The sequence below is a fragment of the Pogona vitticeps genome, chromosome 2 (genome assembly GCF_051106095.1).
Source record: "Pogona vitticeps strain Pit_001003342236 chromosome 2, PviZW2.1, whole genome shotgun sequence".
Lineage (NCBI taxonomy): Eukaryota > Metazoa > Chordata > Lepidosauria > Squamata > Agamidae > Pogona > Pogona vitticeps.
In genome coordinates, this window is record NC_135784.1 from 203,832,876 (window position 1) to 203,860,039 (window position 27,164).

The following is a 27,164-nucleotide window of genomic DNA, read 5'->3' on the forward strand; positions in this document are numbered from 1 at the left end:
CATGAATTCAAAGAGATATACAGTATTTTGCAATGCTGTTGGTTTCCTGGCTTGTTCCTAAAATGCCATGAAACAAGGATTCTAGCAATGGCGTAAGGCATCATGAAGGGAGAGAAAATAGGGTGCATCGCTGGTAAACATACTGTAGTAATTTCCTTGCAATAATTGATGGCCGTAAGGAGAGAGCATCTGTGGTTCCAGATGTGAAACAGCAACAGATGGGCAGTTCTCTATTGTATTGATAATAAAAAGTGACCTAACACTCTATTTAGGGAAGTAGAGCTCCTATTCCTTGGCTGTTTACAAAGTAGGAAATATCACGATAAGCAAACTGACTCAACTCAAAGCAAAGCAAAGCAAAAAAGAAATAGAAGGAAAGAAAAGAAAGAAAGTAGATAAATAGTGATCCAACTTTGTTACAAACATGGTGCAATCCTGTATTTTTAATATAAACACAGATGACCTTTCAGTTTGTTCAACTTTTTTGTCCTCAGCACAGGAAGCCACAGATGATCTTTATCAGAAAGCAGAACCTTCCAGGCTACTCACTTCTAAAGAGCTGAGGGATAGATTATGGGCTGCGTTTCAGAGCCTGACTGACTGAATCACCGCTATCTCTTCAGAGCACATGCTGAAAACATGACACAAATATTGACCAAGAATTGAGAGGTGGTGTCACATAGTGGTAAAGCGTGTGAGCTGTAGGAGGAAGGAAGTCCCTGATGTTCATTTTACCTCAACCACATTCTCACTATATGTCTTGAGGCAAGCCAGTACTGCCTCAGCTTTGCTTCCTCAATTTCGGCAATATAGAAAAAAAAAATACACACTATTTTGTAGGGCTGGTGTAAGCAGCACTAATTATGACATGTTGAAGCCCTAAACTATGTCAAGTTTAACAGTCCCTCTGACATTAATCTGCATTATCCTAATACATTTTTCTTGGTTTTTGAATGGGTGGGGGTTATTCAGAGGCCTCTAGAGCCCTTTCATGCTGGCAACGCAGGCACAATATTTTGCAGCAATATTGGGCCATTTTCTGGCTTTTTGGATCATGGGTTCAGAAGCACAATATTCCACATTCATAAACTGGAAGGTGTTTTTTTTAAAAAAAAAGAATTGAATTCCCTGGCTTTTTAAAACAGGAATTTAAATATACATACGCTACCCACAATTCCAATCAGAAATTTCCCTGATTCAGAATTACCCAGTAGTAGAAGATTCCAGAAAATGAGCATATGATCTGTACTGTGGTTACTGGAAGAAGACAGAAGCCAGAACTTCTTGGATGTGGCTATAATCCCTCTGTGCCAAAATATTTTGAAGGGCTGTTTTGGATTTAAAGAAACGGTTATGCAAAGGTGTGAGTTAAGTACAACACATACAGTGGAGAAACATACACACTAGAGATTGGCACGAACCTCAGTTTGGAGGTTCATGCTGTTTCATTGGCATGGCGCCACAGGTACTGCACACTCCCTTCCCCCACCCGTGTCAGCTTCCCCACTCACCCGTTGGCACGCGGTGCTTTTCCCCTGCTCTTTGCATGATCGTACAGTCACAACAGGAACATAGACTTCCCTTCTCCGCCTCCTCCAGGTGCCCAGTCAGATGAGGAGGCGGGGCAGGGATTCCTGCAGTGCTGCCTTTGAGTTGGTAGCTGCTGGAGGAGGTGGAGAAAGGAAGTCTGTGCTCCTGCTGAGACTGGATGACTGTGTGAATAGCAGGGAAAAAGCAGCACGCACCAGCTGGTGAGTGGGGAAGCTGGTATGGGAAAATGTGTGGCATCTGTGGTGCCATGCCAATGAAGCCGCATGAACCACAGAACCAAAGTCCATGCCCATCTCTAATACACACCCTTTAACCTCTTAGTTAAACTAATGCTGCCATGCCCGCTCCACCAAAAGCAGACTGGAAAATTATGTTCCAATTTCAATCCCTTTCTTTGAGTTAAGCAAGCTGAGGAAGCAAAGCTGTACTGGACCAAAACCTCTATGGATATGTTGTGTATCTGTTTTCCAAAATATGTCTCTTTGCTTTTTGAAATGAAAAAAAAAAGGAAGAGGCTGAAATTAGCAAAGAATGTAACTGGAAAGCAAGGTCAAAGTACCGTAATGCATACTGTGTGAAAGGAAGATAATGAAGAAAGAGACAAGGACAAAAATCAAGTCATTTGAAATGTGGTGTTGATAAGAGATATTGAAAACATCCAGAAAAGCAGAAAAGTGGGTGCTCAGTTCAGTCAAGCCTGAACTCTCCCATCCTTCTTTGACTCCTTTTCTTGTCAGGATCCCCTGAGTTTATTAAAATTAGCTTTCTTAAAATCCAGCACATATGTGGCGCTACACTCTTCATTGGTTTCTTTTGAAATCAAGAATTCTAGTAGAACATGGTCACTCTCTGCCAGAGTTCCCCTTACTGCTACTTCTTCCACCAAGGTGTCTCTATTTGTTAGAATCAAGTCAAGGATAGCTTAGTCCTCTAGTTTCTTTCTCCACTTTTTGTAGAAGAAAATTATCAGTCACACAAGCCAGGAATTTCTTGGAAGGGCCATACGTGGCAGAATTTGCCTCCCAAAAGATATCAAGATAACTGAAATCTCACATCACTACTACACTGTATCTCTTTGAAATCCTTGCAATTTGTTTTTCAAAAGTTTAATCCTCATCCCTCCTTGATCGAACACTCATTAGTAGACTCCAAATACCATGTTCCTTTTGTTTTTTGCCCCAGCTAGATTGATCCAGATGCTTTCAATGGAACAGGCAATCTCCTCCTCCTGCATTTCTGTGCAGGAGTGCATATTTTTGACATACACTGCAACTCCACCTCCCTTTCTATTCTTTCTGTTCTTTTTTAACAAATTATATCCTACAATTGCTATATTCCAGTCATGGGATTTATCCCATCAAGTTTTAGTTATTCCTACCGAGTCATATTTACCGGCCTGCTCTTTTTGTGCATTTTATGAATATTATTATTAATGTTAATATTATTATTATTGACCCCTTATTTTTATTATAACCTCTTATTGTGTGCAAGACTTCACCCATCCTTACCTCTGTGCTTGTGTCTCCCTCCAACTTCCAGTTTAGTTTAAAGCCCTCCTGTTGAAGTTCTTCATGCTGTGCCCAAATACATTCTTCCCAGTCTTCGTGAGGTGCAAACCATCTCTTACTGGCAGTCAATTTTCTAGGAAGCTTACCCGTGATCCCAAAAACCAAATCCTTCCCTCCAACACCACCTTTGTAGCCAGTTGTTCCACTAGAATATTTTCCTTTCCCTTTTCTATTCCTTTTTTGAGTACTGGTAGGATGGATGAGAAAACTCTCTGGGCCCCAAAGTCTTTAAGTTTCCTTCCCAGAGCTTTGAGGTCTGATGTGATCTCTTTGAAATTTCTCTGAGATGTGTTGTTTGGTCGCACAGAAATGATAAGAAAGGGATATGTATCTGTGGGTTTTATGAGTGATGTCAATCCTGTCACATCCCTAATCTGTGCTCCAGGGAGACATCATACCTGGCGGGTCCATGGATCTTCCCGGCATAGCTCAGTTTCAACCCCTTGCAGTACAGAGTCTCCTGTTACAACTATTCTTCTCATCCTTTTGAAGGGTGTGGGTTCAGTGCATCTGCTTGGCTAGGTTTCAGTCCCTCTCATGTATTCCTGTCCTTCTCATATACTCACTCTTTGACATTGTCTGCTTGCTGTCCCCCAAATTCCTCACCAAGAACCTGAAAGCAGATGGCATTCTGGCTAATCAGAATGTGTCTGGAGTCATGATTTCTGTGTTTTAACCTATGGACACAAATGGGGTCTATGACTGGACAGTGGTTTGGGGACCATCCTAGTTTAAAATCATGTGGATCCATGAGGATCCATGTTTTGCACTACTACCAAAACATGCACTGGGGGACCCATTATTTCTGTGGTATAGTCTGTGGGCATGGATGGGCTCTATGACTGGATAGTAGTTTGGGGATGTTCCTATGTAAAAAAAAATCATGTGGATCCAAGAACTGGTGGATAGCTCAGGGGTTTAGGCCTCTGGCTGGGAGTTCAATTCCCCAGGGTGCCTCCTTGTCAGGGACTGGACTTGATGATCCATAGGGTCCCTTCCAACTCTGCAGTTTTAAGGCTATTATTGCTATTGCTATGGACCGTGCCTTGAATCAGTCTCTTTGCAGCACTACAAAGCTATGTGCTCCAGAAACCAAGATTTCTGAGTTGTAATCTATGGCCACAAATGGGACCAATGTCTGAATAGTGGTTTGGGGATGATCCTACGTCAAAATCATGTGGATCCATGAGGAACTGTGCATCAGATCCATGTTTTTGCACCACTGCAAAGCTATGCACTGGGAGACCCATGATTTCTGTGGTGTAGTATGTTGGCAGAGATGGAACCTCTGATTGGACAGTGAGATTGGGAGATGATCCTGCAAATAAATACTGTAATGTGGATTCATGAGAATCTCTGGGTGTTTTGCATGACTACAAAGCCATGCCTGGAAGGACTCACAATTTCTATGTTTTAGTGCAAGGGCAGAGGTGCAACCTATGTTTGGACAGTGGTGTGGGGATCCATGCATCAGATCCATGTTTTTGCATGTTTTTGCAAAGCCATACCCTGGAGGATCCATAATTTCTGTAGTGTAGTGTGTGGGTACAGATGGGGCCTTTGCATGGAGAGTTGTTTCAGGGTGATCCTGTGTAAAAAAAGTCTTGTGGATCTATGAGTATCCATGCTTCAGATGCATGTTTTGTGCCACTGCGAAGCCATGCACTTGGAGACCCATGATTTCTGTGGTGTAGTCTGTGGGTGCAAATAGGATCCATGATCTGACATTGGTTTAGGGAGCACAACATCTAAAAATCATATGAATCCATAAACTTATGAGTAAACTGGGTAAACTTACTCACGAGTAAAACAGGTAACACATGCTTTGAGATCATTCATTGCCCTGAAGGGGAAAAACAGTAATTTCACAGCTTAAATGAATGAGCTGCTGTATAGTATCTACTTTTTAAAAGTAACTTTAAAAATATTTCCATACACAGGGCTAAGAATGTGTGCCCAGGAAGGCATTAATTTTTTTCTTTTACACTGAAGGACATGGCAGGGTTAAAAGTGGCAGACACCTTCCCTGTGGGCTGACTTCAGACACATTCTGATTGGCCAGAATGCCATGTTATGCAAAGAGGTCCTTTGGAATTCCAGAAGTTATTTTAAAAAGGCAGCGATTTCAGACATTTTAGGGGGTTAAAAAGCAGTGATTAAAGGGTCTGACTTAGAGACATCCATATGTCCAAACATGTGGATGAAGAAAAGGAGGTTAAAACAGAGGTTTTTCTCCCCCCACGTATGGAAATGTTGTCCTATATAAAAATTTTCATGAATTTTCTATTAGCTGACAGAACGGTTGCTTGGTTCTGCATGGGGGTAAAACAGTGTTGTTGTTTTTAAATCACAACTCAAAAACCCTTTACCCAAACAGCCCCAAATTTGGCACAGAGTAAGGGCAGACATTCTGCTACATCCATGCCAAATTTGGTGCTGATCTCAAGTCCAGTTTCATAGTTATGCTTGCCCCCATTTTTTATTTTGCTTGTAGAATCTTGCTTACTGTGTCTATACAAAATATATGGCACGACTACGGTGATGCCATAAAGTTAGAAAAGTCATGTGATAAAAGTTGGAAGTTTTTAGTTACCAAAAATCACTCTCTTTCTATGACATTATTACCTGTGAACAGGTGTAAGATATGCAACAGGATTTCATCCAATGCAAAAGAAATACTTGTAATGGTAAAAAAATGAGGGGAAAATCCCCACCAAAACTACTATATGAGCATAAAGACTCTGATGGTACTTTAGTGTGCATTATGGTGTGCTATTGGATCAAAATTCACTTTTTCTGATGCAAAACATTTACAGCACAATTAGGAAGGATTCAATGTAGCTAATGGGACTTAGTTTCCCTTTAAATTTTCCAGTAAATGTCAGAAACAATGACACAATAGTTTTGTTTCATCAAAACTGATCATGGCGAATGTTATTTTTCACATTAAAAAGTGCAAAGGAGGATAACATTTGATCACCAGCACTACCAATCTTGATACTAGTATATATCAAGAATCACAGAACAAATGGAATTTCTAGCTACATATTGATAATTAGCTGGCGGGAGTCTTATGCCCGCGTTTACAAAATTTACCTAAGGAAGGAATTCTCAGCTGAGTATCCAGAGCATAACAGGATATGACTAGGCATGAGCTGAAACGAGTTTATTTAATCACATGCATATGTAAGCTTTTAAAGTTTAAAATTGAGTTCTGCCAGTATTTTTGACCAGTAAAGTCTCAGTTCTATGTGGAGCATCAAACAAACATCCATCTTTCAGGGGAGATCAAGATGAAAGAACAGCTAATTTGCCTAAGAAGTTATGTTCATATTTATGCCCATATTTATCTAAAAAAAACTCTCACACCCCATTTTCTTAAGACTATTAGTTATTCAATTGTCTCCTTTTTTTCCTATCATGCAACAAAAAACAAAGCAAATTAAATACAAACCTGGCAGTAGATTAAGGAAAATCTATCAGAATTGCACATATAGAATTGGCTCAAAGAAAAACAGAAGGATTTGATCAAACTAATGTGAACGACAGTTTGTTCACATTAAGCGCTTTCTGCATGGTTATGACATGGGAACTTAGATTTTTTTAAATCAGAAGAAATCAAAGATTTCAAACAGGAATACTGAGGTTTAGTCTCTTGAGTATGCATAGGATAGAAGTGAAGTTAAACAATATGCAGGTTTGTGTGTACAGACCTTGTACACATGCCCAAAGCCTAAAGAATGGTATTTAGTTCCCTGAGAATCTCAAATTTAATTAGGAGAAAAAGAAGAAGTAAGAAATGAGCCTATATAAATGCTGAGATAGACCTGAAAGTGTGTGAACGTGGCTAATAGAAGCCATCTGTGTATATGTGGGAGGCCTATAAGGTTTTTCAGGGAGAGAGAGCAGCACTGCTATGCCATAATCACGTCACCCATTCATGTAACTAGCAAAAGCTGACTAAAATATCTAGAATAAGTAAAAATTGTGTATATTTATTCATTCTCCATACTAAATACAGGTTAAGGAACTCTATGGGCTCTCCCCACGCAAATATGTCATTTACTAGGAATTTCCCCTGCCCCAAAAAAACACAACTGCAAAAGCCCTTTCAACCCATTGCTGATGGGCTAGCAACTTCCTCTTCCTTTCCCCCTGCAGGTGAGCAGCCAAGAAACTTCCCATTTCTCAAGATCATTAAGCACTTTCAACAAAGGGACAGCCAGGCAGCCACTTTGGTTCAATCCCACAAACCATATACACTGGAACTGAACCAAAACGGAGCAATTCTACCCACAATAAAAAACAAAACAAGCCAGTAGCCGCTGAAAGGGACACAAAAAGGTGTAGGGAGGGATCTATCAGGGGTGGGCTGGTTTATGATGTTACATGCATGATGTGGTCACTGGGAAAAGAAGCGTGCCAGTCCATCCCCAATCTGGAGAGAAACTATGGGAGAAATGCCTGTTTAATTGCACTCTCAACTCAGGACCAAAGTACACATCACATGAAATAGATCAGTGGCAACTGTACCGTTTTAAAAACCAACAAACCACAAATAAAAAAGCTGCAAGAAAAGAACAAAGAAAACAAACATACAAAAAACAACACAGGATCACTGACATTCTAGTTTCTTCTTATTATTTAAAAATATTATTAAAAATTATTATTATCATAATTAAAATATTCTACTTCTACTAATTTATTTCTAGGACATTCAGAAAGGTCTTGCCTGCCACCCAGCTGTTTATTGTACAGTGTTTGTTTCAAGAAACAAGGAAGTGGCAATTCAACTGCAGTGTTCAAAAGTAACTAATCAGACTTCTTCAATGCACCATAATGAGCTGCATTTATCTTTCAAATGGTACAACTTTAATTCCCCTTTATGAGCATTAGGAATTTTGTTTCTCAGAATGACTTAATTAAAATCAAAGAAATTGTTTTGATCTCTCCCTCTTACTCTTAGTTAAAGACTGTCTTGAGCATAATACTCATTACAGCAAACAACCGCACACTTGGAAATCTCAAATTAGAACATCGTCTCTCCATCAGCATCAGATATTACAGAAAAGACAGCTACAGTAAAAACTAGGGCCAGCTCCTAAGGACCAGCATTTTAAGAAACCATTCTCCAACCTGGTGGTCTCCAGGTGCCTTGCACTACAAAACTCTTACTGACGGGGCTCTAAAATCTCTACTACTGCCCCTCTCCCTGTAACCTGTGTTTATTTAAAGCCTAGTGTTATGCAAGAAACACATTTAGGTACCTAGCCAAAGGTCAGGGAAGAAAGTAATGAGATACCAAAAGTAGGATCAACAAAAGAAACAACATTTCCCCCACTTCCACACATAACTTTTATCATTTATCTCAATAGTTTATCATTAAAAGCTTCACCACATGAAAATGATGTAATAAACCACATGCCACTATGCTCCGAGGGCCAGTTAGTTATAAAATAGCACATATCTGATGCCAGTTTTGCTTGCTTTTGGTTATGTTTTAACTAGGGATTTGCATCAGATTGAGAAGAATCCTTATCCCTCACCTGGGTCCATTTGTGGAGCTTCCTGAGATGAAATGGACTTCCCTCTGAATTGACCAGAGTTGAAGCTGGAACCACATAGAGTCTTATTAGCACGCCATGCTTTGGTAGGGTTGAAATCTTAAGTTTAAAAAATGATGTTTGGGCTGGGAGGTGTTCATGTCTGTGAAAATGGTGGGGGCAGGGAACAGGAGAGTGGGTGAACGCAGTTGACGGACAGGCCTTAGGTCTCTCCATATCAGGGCATTTTGAGAGGAACGACTGTCTGTAACCTAATAACAGTTATTCTTCCTTTCTTTAGGTAGGTTTTTATGTAGCATGCATTTTAGCATTAAGATGAGCAGTGGGGTGTCTTCATGTTCTGCTTGTTCACAACTGGACTGGGCAGCTAGTGGCCCTCCAGGTATCACTGGACTATAGTTCCTTTCATCCGTCACTACTGGCTGTGCTGCTGAAGGATGATGGAAGTTTTTTTTTTGGGGGGGGGGAAATCTGGACAACCAGTTTCCTATCCCTTATTTTGCAATTTCAAAAACCTTTCTTTTCCCCTTATCAAATATTTTAATATACTTTCCTGAAGAATAAATTCATTCTTTCTTTTATTTATTTATTGTTGTTTAATTTATATATCCTCATCGCTGTGAACTAGGACTCTGGAAAACAGGGTTCTAATCCTGCCATGGAAACATACTGGGGGAGTGAAACTGGTAAAACCAATCCTTTAATGTCTCACTTATGACCTTAAAAGTCCTATTAGGTTGCTGAAAGTCAGTTTGATTTGACAGCACAGAACAGACACATACCACTGCTTTTGTTTTAATTATCGTCTCTCTATAGTGTCTGTGTTTAGCATTTACAATTTAAGCAGTGGGTTAGGCAGTTCTGCTAGTTAGAAAAAAGAGAGTATTCATTTGAATTTGTCACATGGGCGAGGGGAGCAAGGAATTCAGTCCAAGCAATATGAATTCCCCATTGTGAATCAGAAAAAAAGGTTTTTAAAAATCCCAGTCCATTTTTCTGTTGAACCTACAGCCACTGATGTAAAGCAACACAGTAGCGTGGGCCGATCTTAAACAATATTACTGTACTTAATATTACAGAAGCATGTGGTGAGAGGAGCATGCTAGCTCCACCATTGCTTTCAACATGTGAAAGTGATAGTCTGAAGAGCAAGAAGGTATTCTATTTGGGCAGCCTTTCCACATGAGCCACAACTTTGGAAAAATCCTGCCTGAAATGGTGAAGAGCTATTGCCAGTCTGAGTCAGCTCCTAGGGGCATGTTCCTTTTTAGTTTTGTATAGCAATTCCCAGAATTCTCCAAGAATTCCAGGAACTGCATCTTAGAAACTCGAGTCTGCACACTGTAGTTTGCCCTCACCACTGAAATGTTTTTGAGTCATTTACCTGCACCATTGGCTTCTGCAGCCTTGATAAGTGTTGCTGATTTGTAAAGGAAGCTGCTGCGTTGCTGCCATGGAGTCATTATATTGATACTCATTAAGTTGTATAGAAGACACCTCCCAAAGAACTACAGCTCTAAGGAAGCATTGCAGAAGTTTTCTTTTTTTAACAAATCAACAGGGAGCAAGGGTAAAAAAGCCAATGGTGCACGTGAATGACCAAAAAGCCCTTCTCTGGGGGTGCATGTGAGGGATCTACAGGTTTGATTGGAGTTTGAGATTTGAGTTTCAGGACTGTAATTCCCAGAATTCTTGACGAATTCTTCAAGAAATCATGCTGTGCTCTTTGTCAGCACAACAAAGTCAGCCAAGCCACTCCATTGCATCCTATTTTCCAGATCCAACTCTCATACTCCTTTTTTAAACCCTCTTCCCTGATCCAATTCCTGTTTTAAATTCAGGATGTGATAGGCAGCCCAATTATTCCAACCTGGATTGGTGATTTTGTTAGATAATCAGTTCCTTGGAGGACTACTGAGATCAGTCATCCAGTTCAGCAGCAGCAGGAGCAATAAAATATTCATGTTGTATATGGTTTCCTAGCTTGTTAGAGCTACTCCTGGAGAATTCTGGGAGTTGCAGTCCAAACACATAAAAGAGCACACCCCAACTGGCTCCACATAAACCAAAACATGAAAAGCATAGACTCCCCCTTTTCAAAGCATCATTCTCATGTGTTGAAAGCAATGATGAAACACTCTCTCCTCTTTGCATGTGGGATCCATATACTGTACTTTAAGAGAGTAAGGGACTTGGTGCTTCATAAGAAGAACAGCATCTTTGTTGGTACCAAGCACACCATCTGAATTTGGGTTTGAAAGACAAAGGTGAATTGAGGATCTAGATGGAAGCATGCACAGTTAGTGATACTGCACACTATTGTTCCTGACCACAAGTATAAGGTAAGAATTTCAGCTTCCAGTTTCTTGGCTTTATGGTATGTAATCCAACATAAAATAGCCTTAACTCAAATCTTAAACTAGAGCACCGATCTTTAAAAAGTCATTGACCAAAATTGTCTTGTGTAAATTTGTGCCTGTGCATGCAGGCAACATAATTAGCCTCAGGCTTTTAATTTTTTTATTTTTTTCATATTTTTTTATCACTCATTACATGTTTCCTATTCTAATCCCGCCAGGTTCCAAGGCTCTCTTAGGATCTCTTCAATCTGGGGAAGTCATTAGCCTACATTGGCATAATATTATGCAATAGGATTTTGGCCATTGAATGTATATGTAAGCTGCATTAAAATGAATACCGAATAAGTAAAGACCCAGGATGGATGAGTAACATGGTTAATTCTCTGGAAATTGATAAGAAAAGGGGCTGGACAAAAAGGCTGCTTTTCATAGTACGTATGCCCCTTTACAGCTGCCATTCCTTTCCATGGGTCTTATGAAGGAGATCCACCTGGAGGGTTTTGACTGTTCTCTGCTGGGCTTCTTTCTGACTGCTGAACAGGCTCTCAGCTGTTCTTCTATTAGCAAGATAAGTGTCAAAGTGCATGGAGGGGGGGGGCTCTAAATCAACAGCTGCTCCATTCCACTAGGACACAAAGGTCAATTTGCACAACCATCTCAAGGCAGCCTTTAAGTAAGAAAAATGCTTTTGACCTAGTCAGCCTTTTCCTAAGCGTGAACATGCCTAGTGCCACTTTTGCTGTTTAGGCTAAATGCAGAGCCACAAGGGGTTTGAATGGTGATGATGACTGCAATTGTTCAATGTCAGTTTGAACTGCCTAGTACTTCACATCCCAATATTCAGAGTGAGTCAGCAGACAAACCAACTTTCTTCCAGGATGAAACGCTGTCTTGAGGCACAGGATGTGAGAAAGAGGCAGGAAATTAGAAGACATTTCCACCACCACCCCTCAGTCCCAATCCAACATGCATGCATTTATATGTATGCTGCTAACCTCCAAAAAGGTGGAGGGGAGAATGCAGTGAATGTTAAGTAGCTGGATGGATTCTACCGTGTGGTTTTTCTTCTGTTGTTTAGCAACACAGACATTTGGTCCATTCAGCCCAGTCAATCCTCACTAGAAGCAGCACTTCAGAGTTTGAAACAGGACTTTTCCTAGATCCTCATGGAGATCCTTCAAATGCTCAACAGGTCTCCCATCCAAGTACTAACCAGATCTGGTTCTGCTTAGCTTACAATATGAGACAGGGTCATATGGTGACACTATCCTAGTTCAAAGTGGTATGGTTATAGGTGAAAAAAACTGGGCACCACTTCCTATTGATTTATTCGATGCAAAATTCTTTTATGGACAGATTTGTTTCATACCAATAACCATCCCATCTAGTTTTCTTTCAATCTCCTAATGGAAAAGCCCAGGACATGGTGCCAAGTGTGCTTTCTTCTTTGGATGGTTTAATATTCTATGTCAGTGGTTGCCAACATTTGGTAACTCTGGTGTTCTTGGACTGCAGTTCCAAGAAAATTTCCCCACTAGCTGTGCTGGCCAGGCTTTCTGGGAGGAACAGTCCAAGAACACTTGGGTTTCCCAAGGTTGGGAGTTAATGTTCTGTGCAAGGCATATCATTGCTATATGAGTGGTATTACAAAGTACTCCGCATGCATTATAAGGATATTTGAGCCATTTTTGTTTTTAGTAAGTGGGATACCACCACTCCTTTGCACTTCCTTTGAAACATCATAACATTTAAAAATCCATATGTTTTTTAGAGTTATCATTCCTTAGGCACTTCAATGTGTGTTATATTTGTGAAGGTTAATAATGGCTCTAAGGTGGAGATAAGGCATGAAGATATACTAAAGCAGCTTTGTCTGTAGCAGCACTATACAGTGAGTGCAGATCATACATAAAACATTCAACATGTTGTTTATTTAACTAAGAGCCCATGCCAGACAAGTCAGACTGAACAGAATACTGTAGAAATTATTGCCTTAAGTGGCTGTTTCCTGATTTCTTATTGACAAACTGCCCAATAGAGTTACTGCTTGAATGTAATGGAAAGGAAGTCTTTTACAATTTCATTTGTCTATGATGTAGCCAAAACTCTTCACCACTACAACGGAAAAATATTTGTACTCTGAAGTCAGGTAGCAGGATCATATATTGCTGGTTTCTTTTCTGAAAGGTACACAGTGTGGTGTATTGGATAGAATTACATCTTACGACTCAACTATGGAAATTCATGGGGGGGGGGGCGCTGGGAGAAATGGAACTGGCAAAACTACTCCTTAAATTTCTCACTTACCACAAATGCCCTATTATGGTTGCTAAAATTTCGTTCAGACATGACAGCATGTAACACATACCTCTTTTCTGTACCTTGACTGACTGATTGATTGATTATACTGCCCATCTAGTGGCAAGCCACTAGTCTGGGCAGTTTACAAACATGGAACATAACCATAAGAACCCAATCCCCACCCAACCCTAAAGGTTCTAAAACAAACCCACAAAAAGCCCACAGTAGTGATAGTGAAACCCAAACAGAATCAAAGTACAACTTAAATAGCAACAATGATAAGATAAAGAGATCCTGAAAGGTTTCTCTACAGAGAAATATTTTATTTACCTTTGGAATACTGGGAGAAAAGGGGTCTGGTGTACCTCCACTGGTAATACATTCCATAAGAAGGTGGCCACCACTGAGAAGGCCCAGTTCCTGGTGATATTATTCTGATGGGCTTAAATCTAATTGGGCACACTATGATATTCAAGTTCTCTGACTTGTTCTTTTCCTACGAGAGATAGATACTACCATGGGTGTTTTGACCTTGGATGTGGCAACTCAAAACAGTTGTTTTGCATCCAAACCAGTCTCCAAGATTCTTCAGCTTAAAAGTTTTTCTCCTGTGCACTTCTTTTCCTGTTTATTTTATCTTGAATGATCAGCAGTAACATTCAGTACAATGAGTTTTTCACTATGCCACCAACTATTCTAGCTTCCTACATTTTGTGTGTTTTATGTTTCCTTGGTCTTTATTCATTGCCCTTTTACTTCTTTGTTCCATACCTTCTCAGTAATGCTTTTCATTATGCAATGAATTCACATTTTAACTGTTCATTTTATAGCAGCCTCTGTTAAAGACCATGATTTAATAATACCATACTACAGAATTCAGAACACACAGCATCTTACAACATGCATCTGAAAGAAGTTGCTCCAGGCCATTTCTTCTGACTTTTATTGAATGCTCTTCCCACTTCATTCAACCAGACTCCAAGATTCTTATAACTGCGAGTAGATAAATAGGTACCACCACGGTGGGAAGGTAACAGTGTTCGGTGTCTAGTCGCACTGACCACGTAACCACGGAAACCATCTTCGAACAAATGCTGGCTGTATAGCTTGGAAACGGGCATGAGCACCACGCCCTAGAGTCAGACACGACTGGACTAAATGTCAAGGGGAACCTTTACCTAACACTGTATTGTCTGCATATTGCATGTTGTTCATTGAAAATGTTATTTGAAAATGCTCTATTATTTTAAATATTTTCCATTGTTCATGTAGCATAATTGAGGTGTTATGGATCAGTTGGCATTTCTGTTACTAAATTTCTCCTTCAGCATTTTAATGTGTATCTTAATTTCTTTTAGACTGGAGCTGATATATGAGCCCATGTTCAATTTTCCTGGCGAGTTGCTAAATACAATCCATTCAACTGGTTTTTCACTTTCTATATTTAGAAAGAACAGGCAAATGGTTTTGGCCACCTCAAGCATAACATTAGCCTAATTTTTCAATCACTTAATCCTCTGTGTGAATGGCTGTTCTTTGCAATTAAAATTTGAGCCACAGAATTATTCATCCAGATCGAAATATCCAATAAAAGCCTTTTAATGTTGCTGTTAAAATACTATGACTGAACAAATGGCACCTTAGTGAAATTTGAGGCATAAAAACTAAAAAGAAAAGAGGAAACTCATCAAGGGTTTGGGGGATATAAATCCTTGCTTCCCTCATCTTCACATGGGAGGACAAGGAATTTCAAAAATGTTGTCTTCTCTATACAATACAGTGAGACATTTTCTAGTGTTAACAGTTTGCAAAATATCTTGTGCAAATGGTATATCTCGGGCAATTCATGTAACTGGCACAAATTATTCAAAACTACAAGTGTTGCCTTGTTGTGTAGACTTGTGTGAAAGAATCAAAAGCAATAAATGATTTGTTGGCTTCTTTTTACCAACAGTCTGTCCGCCCTTTTGTATTTGCTGTGAGACTCTGTACCAGATTTATACAAATGGCCACAGAGATATAGGCTTAAATCCAGTAGTAAATCGCAATAAGACTAGGCCCACTGAGTATGTGAAGATTCTGTGAGCCTACCCCTTTTGTAAGTTCCAGTGGTTCAGTGGGCCTACTCCGTGTGCAAATTGTAGCCATTTTGATGGAGAAAATAAGCACTCCTTGTTTCAATTCTTGGTTCCTTAAAAATATTTTAAATAAATAAATTACCACTCTAAAGGTGAGCAGTCTCGGTGAACTTTGGAATTTCTTGAGGTGTTTTGGAGTGTTGAGACTACTTAAGCTAACAAGAATGAGAAATTTCATACAAATTCTTACACCCCTATCTGGTTACCTCAGAGAGTATGATAATGGCTGAAATCCTGTTGCTTAGCATAGTAAGTCATACTAAAGTAGGTCCACTGAATTTGTGGAGATTTGGCGAGTCCACTCCTCCATGGCCTACTCTGGTAGTGTGACTTATTTTAACATGTTAGATAGCTCAGTAGTTTAGGTATGTAGTTTGATTCTCCACTGTGTGGTCCTTGACAGGGGCTGGACTCGGTGAGCCATAGGGTCCATTCCAGGTCTGCAGTTCTAAGATAATGATAACAATGATGAGCAACAAATAAAGCTGAATAAATGGAACTTACAGAGGAATGGAACTTGTGTTGACTCACACACTTCACTGATTCGATAGTTTATTTATTTATTTATTTATTTATTTATTTATTTATTTATTTATTTATTTATTTATTTATTTATTTATTTATTTATTTATTTCAACTCTAGTGTGAATTACTAAGATAAGAAAGAGGATTTACACCATTATACTACACAAACAACAAATCATGAAGGAAGTCCTGAAAGGACCAACTCAGCCCAATCATATGCGAAGTTATTTGGAAGTACATCCCACTGTGTCATGTAAATCACTTGTTCTTAACCTTTGTTACTCAGATGTTTTTGGACTGCAACTCCCAGAAGCCTTCACCATCAGCTCTGCTGGCTGAGGTTTCTGGGAGTTTCAGTTCAAAAACACCTGAGTAACAAAGGTTAAGAACCACTGATGTAAATAACTTTATGCATATGACTGTAATAATCAGCCATATTAACACAAAGAAGACATTTTTATAGCATGGAACCATATTTTATTATAGAATTCACTAAGAATGAGATCAAAAGGTAGGGTTTTACAGAACTGTCTGTCCGTTGAAAAATCAGAATACTTGCATAGTTTCAGCCAGTCTTTATGCTATCTGTTACTGTTGTTTTGCAAAGGGGGGGGGGGAAGCTAGGAGATAAATCGTCACGTTCAACTTACTGCATTTTGATACTGGACTACCCCTTTGTTCCAGCTGGTGTCATTATTGGGACACCACCTCAAATAAATGTTCCATGCTATTCTCAATGAGTTCTGAGGTTAGGAAGCAGAAGCGGCATGTTCTAGTTTTTAGGATGTTGGTATATTTGGTATTGGCAGCATTTGAACTCCCAGCAGGTTCAAGAGATGTAAGATCCATTGAACCTAGCCTGAACCCCATCTCTAGGCCTCGTCTTACTGCTAACCCTCAAGATGTTGGCATTTCCTTGTGATCACCACAGGTATTTTTTTTAAAAAACCTGCCTGGTTGGGGGTTAAAAGAACAAGTCATCATAGAACTGACATTCTAATTGTCCTGCCACTCTCTCATGTACTGCCATCAAAACTCCCTTGTCTTGTCACTTCACTGTTGAGGTAATGGTCTATTTAAATAACCATAGGAATAAACATGTCTTCTTTAATAATCTTCACTCATTTCCTCTTTTCCTCCTTCACTGCTCTTAACCTTTAGTTGCCCATGGCTGCATATTTATTTGTCCCTTTACTCAGGTTTTTATAGCACCTTCCACATAACCAGCCATCAGGTATTGAGCTCCTCATCCCAGCTTGAATTAATTTGATATGATTTTATTAAAGTAATACTATCCAAAGGATGTTATTTATCCCTAGGCTTTAAATTCATTCAGCAAAATGTTTTTCTTTCTCTATCAACTTTCTCCCCCTCAAGCTCCCTCCCTCCCCCCCGTGTGTGTGTGTGTGTGTGTGTGTGTGTGTGTGTGTGTGTGTGTGTATGTGTGTGTGTGTGTGTGTGTGTGTGTGTGTTTAAAAAACAGCTCTCTACCCCAGTTGTTCCCGACCTTGGATCTCCAGATATTCTTGAACTAAAAATCTCAGAACCCTTCACTACTAGCTGTGCTGTCCAGGATTTCTGGGAATCGTAGTCCAAGAACATCGGGGGGACCCAAGGTTGGAACCACTGCTCTACCTAATCTTTCTACTCCCAGATGGTTCCAAAAACTTATCAGTCCCCTAGTTTCTCCCAGCCATTCAAAACCATTCCTACCAACATTCCATGGTTCTCACTCACCCTCTTCTATCATATAGAAGAACCAATGCATTTCAAAACAACTTAACTTTGACTAAACCTTGTTTATGCAAAACGTGTAACATGACATATATTCATTTAAGTAGAAGACTACACTATTTAGTTTATATCTAATAAAATCAAATGTCATACAATAAAACTTTTTAGCATTACAGTTGTGAAAGCACTCATTTAGCCAGTAAAATCATTGGCAGATTTTGTGTCAGCCATTATCCCTCAGACTAACAAGTCACTCTCTCTAAGATTAATCGACCATCAAAAAGCTGATGTTAATAAAATTGGATGGCCCCATGTATGCTTTCCTCAGCTCTCTGGAGGAAGGACAAAATTAGAAATGTGATTAACAGTGATAAAATATTGACATATTAAAAATAACAGTTTGGTGAGACGGATTCAGATTGAATAATGTTTAGAGTAAATCAAAATAAAAAGAGCTCATGTTAGTCATGGTTAAATTAAGTCCCATTAATTTCTGTGGGTCTGCTCCATACATACATTTGGATGCAACCTACCCCATTATTTTTAATTTGGCATTAAAATAACTAGCTATTTTTAATGTATAAATACTGATCACATTATTATGTTGGTCTAAGAAGGATATATGAGTGTGCTCCTGTACATCCCATGCCAGAGCCATACAAATTTTTTTTTTTTAAAAAAGGTGGGGAAAGGAAGGGTGTAATTACCACCACATGCCAAACAGGGGTTTTGTGAAACTGGGCCTGTCTGCTGTCGTGCAGGGCATAGGGAAGGTGGAGGGAGAAAACACTTGTGCAAAATAGCATGGTTGTTTATGGAAGAACACACACTTATCTAGACAACTAAGCATCTCCATACAAAAATAATTTAAAATTTAACAATTTAAAATATAAAAGAAAGCAAAAATGTAGTGGCAGAACCACCAGTATACAGTGGTGCCTCGCAAGATGATTGCTTCACATAATGACAAATTCGCTTTACGATGAGGTTTTCGGAGCGATCTTGCACTTCGTTTAACGATGTTTCCTATGGGTGATTTTCACTTTACAATGTTAGGGCACTTGCCTCGCAAGACGTTAAAATTTTAGGTCCCTGTTTTTCACTTTACAATGTTTTTGACAGCTTGGTCTTGCTTCGCTATACGAGTCTTTTAATGGTCTCTGTTTCGTTAGACGGCTGTCTTCACTTGGGAACCGCATTTCACTTAATGATGTTTCCTATGGTGATTTTTGCTTTACGATGACAATCTGTTCCCATTGGAACAGATTATCAGGTTTTCAATGCATTTCAATGGTAAAACGTGTTTCGCAAGACGATGTTTTCGCTTAACAGCGATTTTCGTGGAACAAATTAACATCGTCTTGCGGGGCACCACTGTATACAGAAAATGAATGAACAAAGTGACAATAGCCGGTGTTCTTCTGGCTGTACACATCCAACACATAGTTAGGAAAGGCGTTCTCTTTCACATACACTATTTCTTGCTGTCACAACTGGGCATGTGTGCGCATGCATGTGCACGCGCACACACAGAGACACACAACACATTCAAACTCAGCTACACATTCTTCTATGAACACAAGAGAGATCCAACAGAGAATGAATTGCTGGACAGTGCTAATTAAAGCTTGGGACTATGGGCAGTGTGGGAGGAGAAAAATCACTTTACCTCTGATCCTTCCAAACAGCAAAATTTTAATAAAGTATGTTGATCTGTGTTCAAAAGTATTTAAAATAAATTGTCATTAATGTTATCATTAGTTAGATATAATCTTCCGCTGGAAACATGTCAGAGGAAGAAAGACCTAGGCCTCTAATATACACCTCCCTGTTTGAAAATCTCATACATATGCTACTGGATGTAGCTATAAATAAACACACACACAACAGCAGTAATACTTGAATAATCAAACAAAAAACAAGCAAATGTCTTTCTCTCCACCTGCTGGTCCTCATCTTAATCTCTGTGTGCTCATAATCTGCTTAATGGAATTGCCAGTTCCTGTCCCTGTGTGTGTCTCAAAATGGTAAAAAGAAGCACTGTGAGGACAGTAAAATTAATATCCACTGCTTTGCATTATTGTTGATCTGGAAGCAGGAGGTCTCATTACTACATGAGTTGGCATGGGGATAGTCTGAGTTTGAGGAAGGTGGGTGCTCCACCTCCTGTAAATGACCAACCTCCACTAATCACCATGAATAGCTAAACCTTAGACTCTTGACCCAAAATCCAGTGATGTGCATCCAACGGATCCCATTATGCCCATAAGAATCAAAAATTTCTACCCTTCTGCAGTCCCTTGTTTTATATATATATAGTGGGAGAAACACTGCTCCAGACAGCTTTTACATCAGGTTTTGGGTATCATGGGGTTCATGCCTGAGCTAAAGAGGTTTCAACCTGTGATTTGTTCTGATATTTAATTCAATAGGTCTTCAGTCATGATGCACAGATACTGAGAGTGAAAGGGAACCCAGGATGGTACACAACAGCACCCCAGGTTTCAGTTTGCTACTTCTCCTCCCCACATTTTATGGGACTGCTTCTGCTCAATTAAAAGATGCATGGAGAGTCTCTGGTGTTGACAGATATGTCAGTGGTCATAGGAGGCTCATCTCCTCCTGAGATTTAGATCTTGCCTTATCTCAGCTTGTGTATGCTATCCCTACCAGCATGACAACGAAACTTTCCTGAACTAGAATGAGCTGTGTTTCAGCTATTTCTGGAGAATACTAGTGTTAGAAATCAAACACAGACCCCCCTCCCACCCCGCCACACCTCCTTAAATCAGTCTTCTGACATGGTAATCCTATGAAGAGGAAACAGCTTGGCTGCTCGTATGAGCTCATGGCCTGAAGTAAGGTGAAGCACAATTTATTTTCATACATTTTGGGATCCTCTCCAATACCATTGTAACAAACATGACCTTTTGAGCAGCACACAAGGTAAAAGAAGTGATGGAGACTGGGCCAGCTATTGCACTGGGTTAAATCAACAGAGCTTCAGCTTAAGTCATTTCACCTTTGAAGTCAGTAAAAAGAGGGTTGATACGCACTCGAGCTTTTATTCCAATGCTGAGAAAATGTCTCCATCTGCTTTGGAAAACTAAATTCAGCATCCAACACCTGCAGCTTCCCAGATGGTAATCGTTAAGCGTTCATAGGTCCCCTCTTTCAACATTAAAAAACATAATAAAGGATGAAGTGTCTTCCTTCAGGCTATTTTGCACATTGACACTTTTTTTTAATCGCCTGGAGGCCACTTTTAAGTTTGGCAATAACCAGACGCCATTTACTATCTGTTTTCAGTGGATTACTGAAAAAAAAATAAACCGGATTTTACCCCAACCGCCATTGTCTTGTCTCCCCTTTATATGTATATCTAGTGATATGGAGAAGATTGCATTTGGGTGCCAAACACTTCACCTCACCACCTTACCAAGTGGAGATAACAGCGTTTTGAAGTGTTCTTTGCTTGAAGCATTCTTATACTCCTTTACAGATACAAAGGAGTTATATTCCCATGGTGGTTTACAAAAATGAGCACAAATACAAAAACATAAAATAAAATTAGAGCAAGAAAATCGTCAAAGGGACACTGAAGTCAGCATTAATAAAATTGCCCAGTAAAATAAAAGAGCTTTTTTGACCGGCAACTAAAAGACAGTAAGAGGGTGCCACAGTGTATCACAGAGAGGTGCCACCATCAAGAAAGCTCCCTCTTTGGTAGCTATCCAACTTCCCATCAGGTGGCAGAGCAACCAAATGAGGCCTCCCATTTCATATTTTATTTTACGGATAGTGCAAGTGAAGACAAGCAATCTTCTATGTCCGTGAATTCTAAACTATGAAGGGCTTTAAAAGTCTGAACTTTAAATGTCAAAACAAGGTAACCGCATCAGAGCATGTATTTTGGGTATTTTGGGTGGCATCTCCAAGAATTACCTAGCCATCATGGCCAGTGGACCAGGTCATACTTTAAACCAGGGTGGTCTGGTGAGTGCAGCCCTCCAAATGTGGGAATGCAGCCGGGCTCCCAAGAGCCCTAGCTGGCACAGAAGTATATTAGAACTGTACATAACCTTGCATAATCATTCATCAGTCCCAACAAATGGAGGCTAACTCCCTTTGTGAATTTTTAGTACTGGAATTTGCTAATAAAGACTTAAAGTATCTTCGAGACCAGTATGAGTGCACTGTAGAGCTCTTCGAATATTCAGCTTGCCATTACATAAGTCTTCAAAGAGACTAAAGTAATTGGAAATGGGGGGGGGTCATGCTCTTTGCACATGTCTTGAAAAAGCCCCATTGCAAATACAGTGGGATGCTGCATATGCAGTATGAAGCTACAGGATTCTGGGCTGAATTTACAGTTTCTTCGATGATGAAATTAATAACTGTATAACAAGTGTCTGCCAAAAAGACCGTATCAATCTGTTATTTAGCTATTTGTTAAGATTATCTTGCACATTCTGTGTGGGTCTGATCAGTTACATTAAACATATTGTTTTAAACAATTACTGTATATGATTCTGTCATTTTTAAATATATTTGAAATATATTTACATTTTAACTGGTTTTTTTTTTTTAATTGAACTAAATGGATTGGTGGTAGTCAGAGCCAGCAGATTTATATTGTGTCGACACTGCATCTTTGCATCTCTGGAGAAAGTATTAAACTTGACTGAGCCACTAAGTCAGTGCTTCCTAGCCTTGGGTTCTCAGATCTTTTGGGACTACAAGTCCCGGAAACCCTGGCCAGCACAGCGCTTCTGGAAGTTTTCGTCCAAGAACATAAGGGGGCCCAAGGCTAGGAACCATTGTACTAAGCAAATCCCATTACTTTTGTGAATCTGTTTCTTTATTTTTGATAAACAGACCCTAGGAACGTTGTACTGTTTATCTGTTCCTGGCTAGACTAAAGAGGTTAGAGCTGGGACTTCTTTGACATACACCTACCTGTGACATGGTGGCGCTGCGGATTAAACCGCTGAAGCCTCTGTGCTGTAAGGTTGGAAAACCAGCTGTCGTAAGATCGAATCCATGTGACAGAGTGAGCCCCAATCGCTTGTCCCAGCTCCCACCAACCTAGCGCTTCGAAATCATGCAAATGCAAGTAGATAAATAGGGACCACCTCGGTGGGAAGGTAAATGCCGTTCTGTGTCTATTCACACTGGCCATGTGACCACAGAGGATTGTCTGAGGACAAAAGCTAGCTCTATGGGTTGGTAATGGAGATGAGCACCGCTGCCTAGCGTCAGACACAACTGGACAAATTGTCAAGGGGAACCTTTACCTTTATACTCAAATACTGTATATCTGGACCTCACATTGTCTACTCTTGGCATCCACTGAATGTATCCGTATTTTATGTAGGCTGGCTCCCAGCTGCTATGGGATTGTGTGCAAAGTCTGCAAAATAAATTTGTACCTATTATTGTAATATGGGTTGTAATCTGTTTACAAACAAGGCAATTAACCCGAGCTTCATATTTTGGCAAGGGTAAAGTAATTAGGAAGAGATTTAATAAAACACATAACCCAACTAGGCAGAATGTTCTATAAAGGCAAACTGGTGTGTCTGTCAGAAAATAGCCATGCAAAACTGAGTGGCATAACAAAGATGATAATGTGGATTGGCCACTAGGGATGTATATATCCTTGTTTCTTTCCTCCTCACATGGGAAAATGAGGAACTGCAAAAGTTATTCTTCTTGCCTTACAAGAAGGTGAGGTATTTTTGTGGTGTTCTCAACAAAAACAGAAAATGAAAATGAGAGTAATTTTTGCAAATAACACTTTAATGTGAATAACAGTCCAATGTAAGTGAAGCAAATGATGCAAAATGAGAATGTCTGCTGCTTTGTAACATGTATTTTAAGGACTGGAAATACCTGAAGATTGCTTGAATCTTTTATAACCATCATCCAGGCAATGTGTTGTTGCGGTGCATGCTTTTTCTCAAAGGGAAAAGGCGCTGGTTTTGCACAGACATTTGTGTAAATTATGGAGACAAGGAGGAGAAGAAACAGCATTCCAGATCGCACTTTCACCTGCGTTAGAGATTAAGCAAACAGGAGTAGCTTGTGTTTGTTAGGGAAATATATATGATGGGAAAAGTCATAGAAGTCCTAGTTCTAGTTAGCTGAGTTGGAGATGTCAAAAGTCACGGTTGTCCTTTTCATCACTAGAGAAGAAAGGAAAGACGTGTCCTCTTTGGAGGTACAAGAAGAAAGAACCTGAAAAGGAAGGATGTGACCTTAATGACTCTAAGAATAGCAATCTAGGATTGAAAGAAGGCCAGAGCAGGTAAAGAACAGTGAAGGAAACTCAAGAAAATCCTTTCTCTGCTTTGCTACATGCAAAGATGGGCATCTTCTTTTGGAGGGGTTTGCAATCCAGCCATCCTTTTCTGATGTAGAAAAAGTCGTGGAGAGATCTGCCCAGTCCCACCCTTTGCCTTGGAAAAGGAAAATCAATCAGCCTGGATTCTTCTTGTTTAAAGGGAAGAAGAACGTTTCACTTATAGGACATTGGTGTATTCTTTCCTTTTCTATAACAGGAAGCTCCATCTCCACACCTCTATCCTGGAAAATGGAAATAGAGGACTGAGAAAAGGTGGCTAACAAAAACAACCAGGAAGGAAGTGGCAGTCTCAAAGGCTCTGAAGTGTGAAATAAAACTCTTTAGTGGGCACATAGAGGGCATGCTCTCTACTGACACACAGAGTTAAAGGAGGTAGATGTTTCTTGAACATATTCTTAAGCATTGGCTGAATTGCAGCTGGTCACTTCCAACAGCTTGGAGGGGATGGATCTTATGTGCTTCAAAAACTCTTCATTTAATCTGTGTTTGTTACATTAGAGTCTAGTAAATATGAAAAAAAAATCAAGGTAGAGTCACTCTCTGTACTCATCTGGGGGCCACCAGACCACAGTTCTATAGGCCTGTAGAATGGATTCAGGCTCTTCCATATCTGCTATCAGCTTACAAAGCAACACCTGGCCCAGGAAGAATCAGTAGTCCATTTCCTCCAGGAGGCAACATATCAAAATTATTTAGGAAACTAGGACAATTCATAGTTGTTGCCATTGTTCTGCTGTTATCACGGATGCTCCATTGATTTTATTTGCATTTGTTCAAATTCATCCTGGGAAGAAATACAAGAAAGCAGCCAGTACCAGCTTGCCTTTCTTTTCTTCCGCAATCTGCTCTCAGGGCTTTAACGTGGATATCCACATTCATGCCGTGCACAACGGTTCCATCCAAATCATGACACCACACAGTAAATCATTACTTCTCATTATATATTCTCTTTTACAAGCAAAATATATAAATTTTTATCCGCATTTTAAGATTTCCTACAGGGAAGGAAACATGGGCTTGCCAAACAAGAGCCTGTCCAAGAATTGATGAGACTTAGATCTATTTAAGTTCAACACGTTTTCAAAATAGTGTGGCCTTCAGATTACAGCCTGAGCTACTGCTCCTCATGTCACATAAATAGTTTATGATACAAGCCCTGTTTTTATCAAGTGACTTAAGAGCCTTGAAACTATTCAATCTGTAGCACAGTTAGACTGGCCTATCCCCAGTACTGGAGGAGCTGGAAAGGTCCAGGTTGGAGAGATAACCAGCGATAAGGGTTGGGCCTACTGGACTCCCTCATGGTGACACACATGAGGCAATTCAGTTATCACACTTAGTGATGTCGTACCACCAAGAAATGGAATGTATAGTTAGACTACGATCTGAACCATGACTAAAAGAAAGCTGACAAAGTGAAGAGAGAGTTATTTTTTCTCTTGTCCGTTGTAAAGCGCATCAGAGTGTTCCCAGACTCTCTTGCTGAACCTAATGAATGGGAAAGCAGTGGTAATGTCTAAATGTCTCTATGGAGGAATGAGAGATAATGTGAAAAGGGCATTTTTTTTACACTGAATATTTGTGGACATCTGAAACATACTATTGTGCATGAGTTATGCAACTGCTACTCCTAATGCTAAACAAGTATAACAAAATTCTAGATTAAAACTAACCTGTGCAACCTTCAGAAAATTGGTCCAGGGCAGGCCATGACAGTTTTCATGTCAGTAACTGCTGAAATTATTTGTAGTAATAGTAGTCATTAGCAATGACTGACTCATCACAGAAGAATATAAATCTCTTAAAGACAGTAATTCTGGAGAGAGAAGAGTCACTTCCTACCCAAAAGGACTTAGTTTAAGAATTTTAATCATAAAGAACGCATTAGGAGATCTGAGCGGGATGAGCAACTATGAAGTAATTCTACAGCTTTATACAATCTCTTAGCTACTAGTCGAAAGAACTGACTAAGGTGTTTCCAGACTCTTCTCATCCGAGCCAGCATCTGAATTCAGAGAATATGCAAAAATGAACTCACTCAAATGCAGGAAGTAGTATTTCCTTTTATAGATATAAAAGGCACTCTGAGATTGATGCTGGGTGAGCAGGTCAACCTGTATCACAGAGATCTGGTTGGATGAGAGCAGGGTGTGTATGTATAGGTACCTCACCTCTATTCATACACAAATATTGTCATAACTATGCTGTGCTCCTGGTGAAGATTCCCCCCCCCCAGACCCTGCTATTCCCACAGAGTGTGTGTATGCATGGGGGCAGATCCAGCTTTTCTCTGCATTATGATGCTACTTGGTCCTCTCCACAAGGAAGAAAGCAAGAAGGGAGATATATAGAAGGTCACTGTGCATTTAAAATGAGGGGCGGGGGAGGAAAGGCAGCATGCATTTCCCCAGCCTTTGTTTTTGCTGCTAAAACTGCTAACATATCCTCAGATTTCAATAATGCAGCAGTGAGGGCGGAAAGATATTTCCTTTAAAAACAACAACAACAACATTGCGCAAGGAGAGCATACTGTTCAGGTTTTCGTTGGGGGAGAAAAAGAGCCTTAAGCTGAGGTCCTGCCGTGCTGCTACAGCTGCCACTGGAGATGTGCTAATGATACCCTCAAACTATTTGGCAGTAGAACTGTGCTACTTACACAGTCATTCCTCATGCATCCGTACTTCCACATTTCTGAAACTCATCCGTATCAATAAATCTGTTGTAGTATGCACAGACACGGGGGGGGGGGATGTTCCTGGAGAAGGACTGAGAAACAGTACAGCTCCTGAAACTTGAAGGCAGGCGGTGAGGCGTCCACCAAAACAAATCAGCAGAGTTGTGGGTGGGTGCATCGGTGCAAAGGTGCAAATGGAGCATTAAAAAAGAAAAACAGAAAGGTTTTGATAAGAAATGATGTGATGACAGTGAGAGTGTTCTGCTACTACGTGCCACATCCTAATCAAAGCATTTAATCACTTAGGAAAGATTTAGCATTCCAGATATGGCCTATACTAGGTGAGGTGTAGCTGCACTTAAAGCACAGAAGGAAGATGTAC

General features: G+C 39.9%; 1 protein-coding gene and 1 long non-coding RNA gene across 13 annotated transcripts in view; one reads left to right on the plus strand and one right to left on the minus strand.

Moving 5' to 3' along the window:
* Positions 1-27,164, minus strand: part of NRG1 (neuregulin 1) — a 746,295-nt gene that overhangs the window by 296,497 nt on the left and 422,634 nt on the right. The gene's annotated exons all lie outside the window — the stretch shown is intronic.
* LOC110083170 (uncharacterized) lies at positions 1,671-15,291 on the plus strand. 3 transcript variants are annotated; one of them, XR_002301241.3, is made up of 3 exons: positions 1,671-1,751; positions 8,628-8,769; positions 11,262-15,291. It is a non-coding gene; the product is annotated as an uncharacterized LOC110083170 (long non-coding RNA). The 3 variants fall into 3 exon arrangements; XR_002301242.3 differs by lacking the exon at positions 1,671-1,751 and having other exon boundaries at positions 1,766-8,769; positions 11,262-11,474; positions 14,175-15,291; XR_012084235.2 differs by lacking the exon at positions 1,671-1,751 and having other exon boundaries at positions 1,766-8,769.